Source organism: Zea mays, chromosome 10, assembly GCF_902167145.1.
Source record: "Zea mays cultivar B73 chromosome 10, Zm-B73-REFERENCE-NAM-5.0, whole genome shotgun sequence".
In the NCBI taxonomy this organism is placed as follows: Eukaryota; Viridiplantae; Streptophyta; class Magnoliopsida; order Poales; family Poaceae; genus Zea; species Zea mays.
The window spans coordinates 25067822-25075251 of record NC_050105.1 but is presented as its reverse complement, the minus strand read 5'-3'; the positions used below and the strand labels follow the sequence as shown (position 1 = coordinate 25075251).

Sequence of the window (7430 nt, the reverse complement as noted above, 5' to 3'; positions counted from 1 at the left end):
TGACCACCACATCAGGTTGACGCCTGGATCAACACCAATGGTGGTGTGGCCATACCACTACCCACAACTGTTGAAGAATGAAATTGAACGGCAATGTGAGAACATGTTGCAGCAGGGTACCATCAGGGAGTGCACATCAGCGTTCTCATCACCGGTGTTGCTGGAGACGGCTCGTGACGTTTCTGCATTGACTACCGCTAGCTGAACGCTATTACAGCCGAGGACATGTTTCTGATCCCTGTCATCAACGAGCTACACGGCACCACATTCTCCACCAAGCTTGACCTTCACAGCGGCTACCACTAGGTGCGAATGCACCTGAACGACATCGACAAGACGGCGTTCCGCACCCATCACGGACACTATGAGTTCTTGGTAATGCCGTCCGGTCTCACGAATGCACCATCCACCTTCCAGTCACTGATGAATGACATCCTCAAGCCCTTCATCATAAATCCATTCTGGTTTTTATGCTATTCTGGTCCTCAGTACCACTTGGGTAGCACACCTTCACCATATGAAACATGCATGGTTCTTAAGGCGGTAACGCGAGGCAAGGCGTTGGACCACTGCCTGGAGGCCTAGGCAACGCTTAGATGCTTACTAAGGCGAGCAAGGCGACACCTTACCAATTAGAGAAACAACAGAACAACAACATAGATGATGAAGAAAAAGAACAAGGAAAAAGAAGGAAGGGGTAGGAGATGTATAAGAAATTGCCCAGCCCACCAGCCAGCCCATATATCCTTCCCCTGGTGGTGGTTAGGGTTGCACCTGATCTTGTCTCTGCGTGTCGCTCGCCCCCTGTCTTAGCGCCGCCGCTCCTGCTCCCCCATGCTTTGTGCCACCGCTCCCTGAGTCTCTGCACCGCCGCTCTCGCTCCCCTAAGTCTCTACTGGGCTTATTGGTTGATCTCCTTCCGTTCTTCCCCTTCCCCTCTTGCTGATTATTAGCTAGGCGATGAGGACGCCTAAAATTTTTGGGTGCATGGATGCCTAGGTGACGCCTGTGAAACTATGGAAACTTGTTTTCCAAGTACTTAGGGATCACCGATTGGCTCTGAAGAAGTCCAAATGCACTTTTGGCAAGACATTGGTGGCCTATATCGGCCACATTATATCAGTTTCTGGAGTTGCCATGGACCCAAATGAAATTGCAGCAATAGAGGCATGGCCGTGCCCTCGCTCCATACGAGCATTGCGAGGTTTCATGGGCTTAACAGGATACTTCCGCAAGTTTATTGCAGGATATGGTGTAGCAGTGCCTCTAACCAAGCTACTGAAGCGGGAAGCATTTAGAGCAGCCTTTGTTCTGTTCAAACAGGCCCTCATCTCAGCCCCTCTACTTCAGCTACCCGATTTCAACCAGCCATTTATTGTGGACTGTGACGCATCGGGCGCTGGCTTCAGGTCAGTTCTGCACCAAGGAGATGGGGCTGTGGCATTTTTCAGCAAACCAGTAGCCCATCACCATTTGAAACTGCCGACATATGAAAGAGAGTTAATTGGATTGGTGAAAGCAGTGGAACTGGAGGCCATATCTCTAGGGGCGCCCATTCAAAGTACGAACTGATCACTATAGCTTGAAATTCGTCCTTGATCAACGCCTGTCCACAATTCCACAGCATACATGGGTGAGTAAGCTGTTTGGGTATGACATGGTGGTGGAGTATCAGCCTGGCAAATTAAATGGTGCCGCTGATGCCGTTTCAAGACGTGATGAGGATTCAGCAGCACTGCATAGTATTTCAGCACCAATTTTTCAGCTGTTTGACACCCTAAGGGTTGAATCTGCTACTGACCCGCTGGTGCTGTCCATTAAGGAGCAGCTGACAGCCGGCTCAGCTCCAGTCAGGTGGGCTGATGTTGATGGCCTGCAGTTGTTCAAAGGAAAAGTTTTTTGTGCCGGATGCATCGTCATTATTGGAAAGAGCTGCTCACTCAAGCACATGATACGTGACATGAGGGTATCCATAAAACATTACATCGCTGGAGGGCATCATTCTACAATCCATCCAGTGCAGCCAAGGTGAAGGAATTTGTTCAGGGGTGTTTAACTTGCCAGCGCTATAAGTCAGAAAATCTTCACCTGGCTGGACTGCTGCAACCACTTCCAGTTCCCTCTGAAATTTGGAGTGATATAGCCATGGATTTCATTCAAGGATTTCCAAAAGTGGGTGGCAAGACAGTGGTGCTAACTGTGGTGGATTGTTTTTCTAAGTTCGCACATTTCATTCCTCTTGGTCATCCGTACACGGCTGCCTCCGTTGTTAAGGCAGCATTCTTTGAGGACATTGTCTGTCTTCATGGGTTTTCCTGTTCCATTGTCAGCCATCGTGACACAGTCTTCACGAGTGTATTTTGGGTTGCATTGTTTTGGCTAGCAGGAGTCAAACTAAACCTCAGTTCAGCCTTTCATCCTCAATCAGGAGGCCAGTCCGAAGTGGTAAAGAGGGTAATTGTTGTGTACCTCCGATGTTCAGTAGGCGATGAACCGAAGAGCTGGCTGCAGCGGCTGCCGTGGGTAGAATTTTGCTATAATGCTTCCTATCAAACTGCACCGAAGTGCTCCCCGTTCAGAGTTTTGTATGGCCGAGAACCACCCACCTTATTATCATATGGCGCAGGTTCTTCAAAACTTGCAGCAGTAGACAGACAGTTGCGGGATAGGGATGAGTTCATCGGTGAGATCAAGGAGAGGCTGATACAATCCCAAATCACAAGGAAGCAACTGCAGTGACAGGTCAAGGAGGGAGATCACATTTGAGGTTGGCACTTGGGGTATGTGTGCGCTTACAACAACTTACTGTAGTAGTAGTAGTGTCAGCAGCAAACTACCAAGTTAAGCCCAAAGTTCTATGGACCAATATCAAATTATTCAGAAGATCCACAACAATAACATAGAAACCTTAACATGCTTCTAGAGGCACATTGCACCATACTGCATGTATTGTCTCATACAAGTATCATGCAGCCATGACCCACATGTTCTTTATTTTTCCAAACACAGAAAATTAGGATTGGTAGCAAGCGTTAAAAAACAATTGCATCTGGACATTCCCCTGACTGTCCTGCAAGCATGGTGCTGGAACAGCCACTGGCAGCTTCCTGTCTCTAAAAATATGGTGATGTGCCAAAATAAACTCTTCTATAACTGTAGAGGAGCAGTTAGAAACTGTTTTTACTTTTGTCTTAATGTACAGATGCCTCTTTGATATATATATATATATATATATATATATATATATATATATATATATATATATATATATATATATATATATATATATGGTTGAGGTAATGGAAGCCCTGGGCTTCCATTACTGGAGAGAGCCCCGGCCAGGGTAGGTCCGCGGGCGACGGGTCGGTTGGTGGGGGTGCCGCGTGGGTGCACCGGGATCGTGGCGGGGTCGCGCGTGGGGTTTTTCCGCATTTATGCATATGGATTTTGACGGAAACGGCTGCGTAAATGGGCATAGTGGGGGTGCCGCGCGAGTGCACCGGGATCATGGTGGGGTCACGCGTTTATGCATGCGTATTTTGACGGCAACAGCTGCGTAAATTGGCATAGTGGTGTGGTCGGGACGCGGTCGGGGTGTGGTTCGGCGTTTATGCTTGTATTTTTTGTCGATAACAGCTGCATATCCATCTGACACGTCGTGTGTGGTGAGGTCGGGTAGTGGGGGTGCCATGCTTGTTCACTGGGATCGTGGTGGGGTCGCGCGTGGGGTTGAGCCGTGTTTATGGTGTTGTAACACAATTGGCAGGTAATCGTAACCGTGTCGACTCACGGAAATCTCGCAACATGCGAATCGTGCGGGATATTTGGAACATGCCATGAATATCGACAAGGACGGTTTTGGCGAATATAGTAGGATAACTCCAAAAAAACTGGGCTACGCACCGTCGCCGCTTTGTTTGATGACCTAGGAGAGGTAGGGTATACACGATGGCGACGACTAGTGGATCGGTGCAGTGTGGAGAGGCTACAGCGACGACGTTACCTTGTGGGTCTGATGGTCGTCATGCTGTAACTCCACTGGCTGCGTTACCGGCGCCATGATTCCTTGATGACAGCAACACAGTTCATCCAAGTTTGGTGGGAGCAACTCACCGGATACCCATGAGGACAATTGGTGATCATGAGCAGGACACACCACATTCTCCAAAGCCATGTAAGTTCAGTAAGATAATGTCAGAATTTGTGCATATTTGATATACTGTCCGTGCAAGTTATGAAGTCCTAGAAATTCAGCATGCTATAAAATTATTTTGTATATGTGCAATGCATGATGACTCCATTAATTCAATAGGATGATAGTATAGATCAACGATTGGTACCGAAGGTCGGTATGACATTTACTAATGTGGACAAGACGTACCAATTCTATAGCCGATATGCATATGAAGTTGGATTTCCGTTGAAGAGATATAGGGAGAGAAAAAATTGCAAGTGGTTGAATTGTTCAATAGAAGGCAAGCGTGCCGGAAGAGGATCTGGTAATCCAAAAGTGCGTAATACAAGTTCCAAGCGAACACAATGCAAAGCTAGAATGAAACTTAAAAAAAATCTATGACGATGCCAAAGAGAATATTATTTCGGTGCAGATTGATCTGATTCATTTGGAACATAATCATGAGTTCTTCAGGAAGGATACAGAAAAGAATCAGTTACAGTGCAACAAGACACATGATCCCAAATACATGGAGTTCCTTAGTGCGATGCAAGAAAGCAGGATTCCGCAACACTGTATTATGGATTTTGTTTCGGAAATGCATGGTGGACCAGAGAATATCCCGTTAACTGCACAAGACGTGAGGAACCTGTAAGTCAAATTGTTATTTACACTAATATAATTACATAATGACGCTTTGAACTATTGACGTATGATATATTGTTTAATGTTGACAGGAAGAAAGCGCGACAAAGAGAAAGAAATGCCAATGATGTGTCTAAGCTCCTCTTTCTTTTTGCATTGTGTAAAAAAGATAACCCACAATTTTTATCTGACTTCCAGCTGGACAAAGAAGGAAAGATTTTGAGCATTTTTTGGTCCCATGATAGCCAGCAAGCGGATTACATTGACTTTGGTGATGCAGTTACCTTTGATACAACTCATAAGACAAATCTTTATGATAAACCCCTGGGAATGTTTGTTGGTTGTAACCACCATCTGCAGTGCACCGTATTTGGTTTCACGTTGTTGGGAGACGAAGACGAAACTGTAGACACATTCGAGTGGGTTTTCAATGCATTCAAAACGTGCATGGGGCCTGAAGGACCACGGGTAATACTGACAGGTATGATTAATAAGCTTCTCAATAATTACGATTTACTATCATTGGATCGAATGCAAACATAATTATTAATGTATTGCATAATGTTGTGTAAATTTATGATTACAAATCAAGACCCAGCAATGCCAGTTGCACTAGGCAGGGTATTTCCAAACACAATCCATCGTTTGTGTTTGTGGCATGTTCAGAACAGGTATATGCCTTATTTAAATGAGTTGTACGCTAGATTCGAGGAAGAGGATTTCAAATCAAGATCTCAATCTATAATACATCATCCTTTGACTGTAACTGAGTTTGAGGCTGCCTGGGCAATGATGCTTGATGATTTCCACCTGCATGATAACATCAGTCTTACCAGAATGTAACATCAGTCTTACCAGAATGTATGAAATTCGCAAGGATTGGATACTCGCTTTTTTGAAACAGGATTATTGTGGGTTGATGGTCTCTACACAGAGTAGCGAGAGCATGAACAAGCTCGTAAAGAGTGCTCATGTCGATGCAAACACGCCACTTCATCAATTCGCCTAGCAAATGTTGAAGCTTCTGCACGGTAGGAAGATGAAAGAGGCAAAAGAGGCACTAGGATGCATGGTGAGTACGTAGAATATTATTGTGCCATAATATTTAACTAAACGTGGTATAACTATGATTTTGGTATCATGTAGGGTCAAAAGGAAACAAATACACTGTATATGTTTGAGATACGTGTAGCGAGGACATACACAAGGGCTGTAATGAATAGGTTCCACGAGTCTTTGAAATATGCTACTGCATACAGGATAGCACATGATCTAGATGGTGGTGTGAATGATTGGGTGGTGCATCATACTACAAGGTCGAATAAGATTGTGTGGGGGCAACACCAATTCAAAGTAAGCTTGAGGAGACCAGATAACATAAAGCCAAAGGGCAGAACAATCAGTGAGACAGAAAAAAGAGTTATGAAGTTGGGCGCAAAAGGAGTCAAGAAGAACAGAAAGTGCCAAAGGTGTGACATTGCTGATGGTCACAACAGTCGCACTTGTCTATCTTTGGAGGAGAATAGGCTTCGGTTGGCCAGCCTTACTGGTCGGAAGAGAGGGCGGCCCCTTGGTTCTAGGAACAAGGGTTCATCTGATGCTCCAAGTTGAAATGAGACATCCACTTCAAAAAAACATCGTGGGGGTATCACAGACAATGATTTGTCTAGTGGGGAGTAGATGAAACACATGTTAGGACATTTGTAATGTAGTAACATATTTGTTATTACACAGATGGATGAATTTGTAAATCTGATACCAGTTGATATTCACAAAGTATAAGTAATAATGTAGTACTGCCTGAAATGGAAAGTGTTGTAAACTGTATATCAATTTTGAGTAATTGTGTTATCAAAACAGCGTAATCTATCGCTGTAGAAGATATGGTGGCAAATACTGGTGAATAATCGCTTTGCAAAGAAAACACACAACAACAATAACTTGTGAAAAAATGGCCGGTACACATGTGAGCTGATAATTGCAGTTTGAACTGAACATTGTATTAAACAAGAGTGGCTTCATAACTTTGTTAGGACATTTGTAATGTTAGGACATTTGTAATTTAGTGACATATTTGTTATTACACAGATGAACGAATTTGTAAATCTGATACCAGTTGATATTCACAAAGTATAAGTAATAATGTAGTACTGCCTGAAATGGAAAATGTTGTAAACTGTATATCAATTTTGCGTAATTGTGTTATCAAAACAGCACAAATACTGGTGAATAATCGTTTAGCAAAGAAATCACACAGCAACAATAACTCGTGAAACAATGGTCGATACACATGTGAGCTGATAATTGCAGTTTGAAATGAACACTGTATTAAACAAGAGTGACTTTATAACTTGTTTAATACACATAGGTCCACAATATACCAACTACCACAAAAGTTACATTACAATTCTATATACATGAAACAAAATTTGGCTTCACAAAAGGTTGCTTCATAACAGACAGTTGATCCAGCGACACTACTTGCATGCAAACTTGAATCTTCGAATTTCAGGAGGCAACAGGAGGCACTTGTTCTTGCTATGAAATGTGAGGTAGTATAGAGCAAGAGATCGTAGGTCACGAGAGTCGTCCTGCAGAAAACACATTTTGT

At 43.9% G+C, this 7430-nt stretch overlaps 1 long non-coding RNA gene across 2 annotated transcripts; it reads left to right on the top strand.

The window, feature by feature from the left end:
* Positions 1-3376: 3376 nt before the first annotated feature.
* LOC103640960 (uncharacterized) lies at positions 3377-6646 on the top strand. 2 transcript variants are annotated; one of them, XR_559960.2, is made up of 4 exons: positions 3377-4174; positions 4313-4825; positions 4912-5891; positions 5966-6646. It is a non-coding gene; the product is annotated as an uncharacterized lncRNA (long non-coding RNA). The 2 variants fall into 2 exon arrangements; XR_002265699.1 differs by having other exon boundaries at positions 3377-4825.
* The last annotated feature ends 784 nt before the right edge of the window (positions 6647-7430 follow it).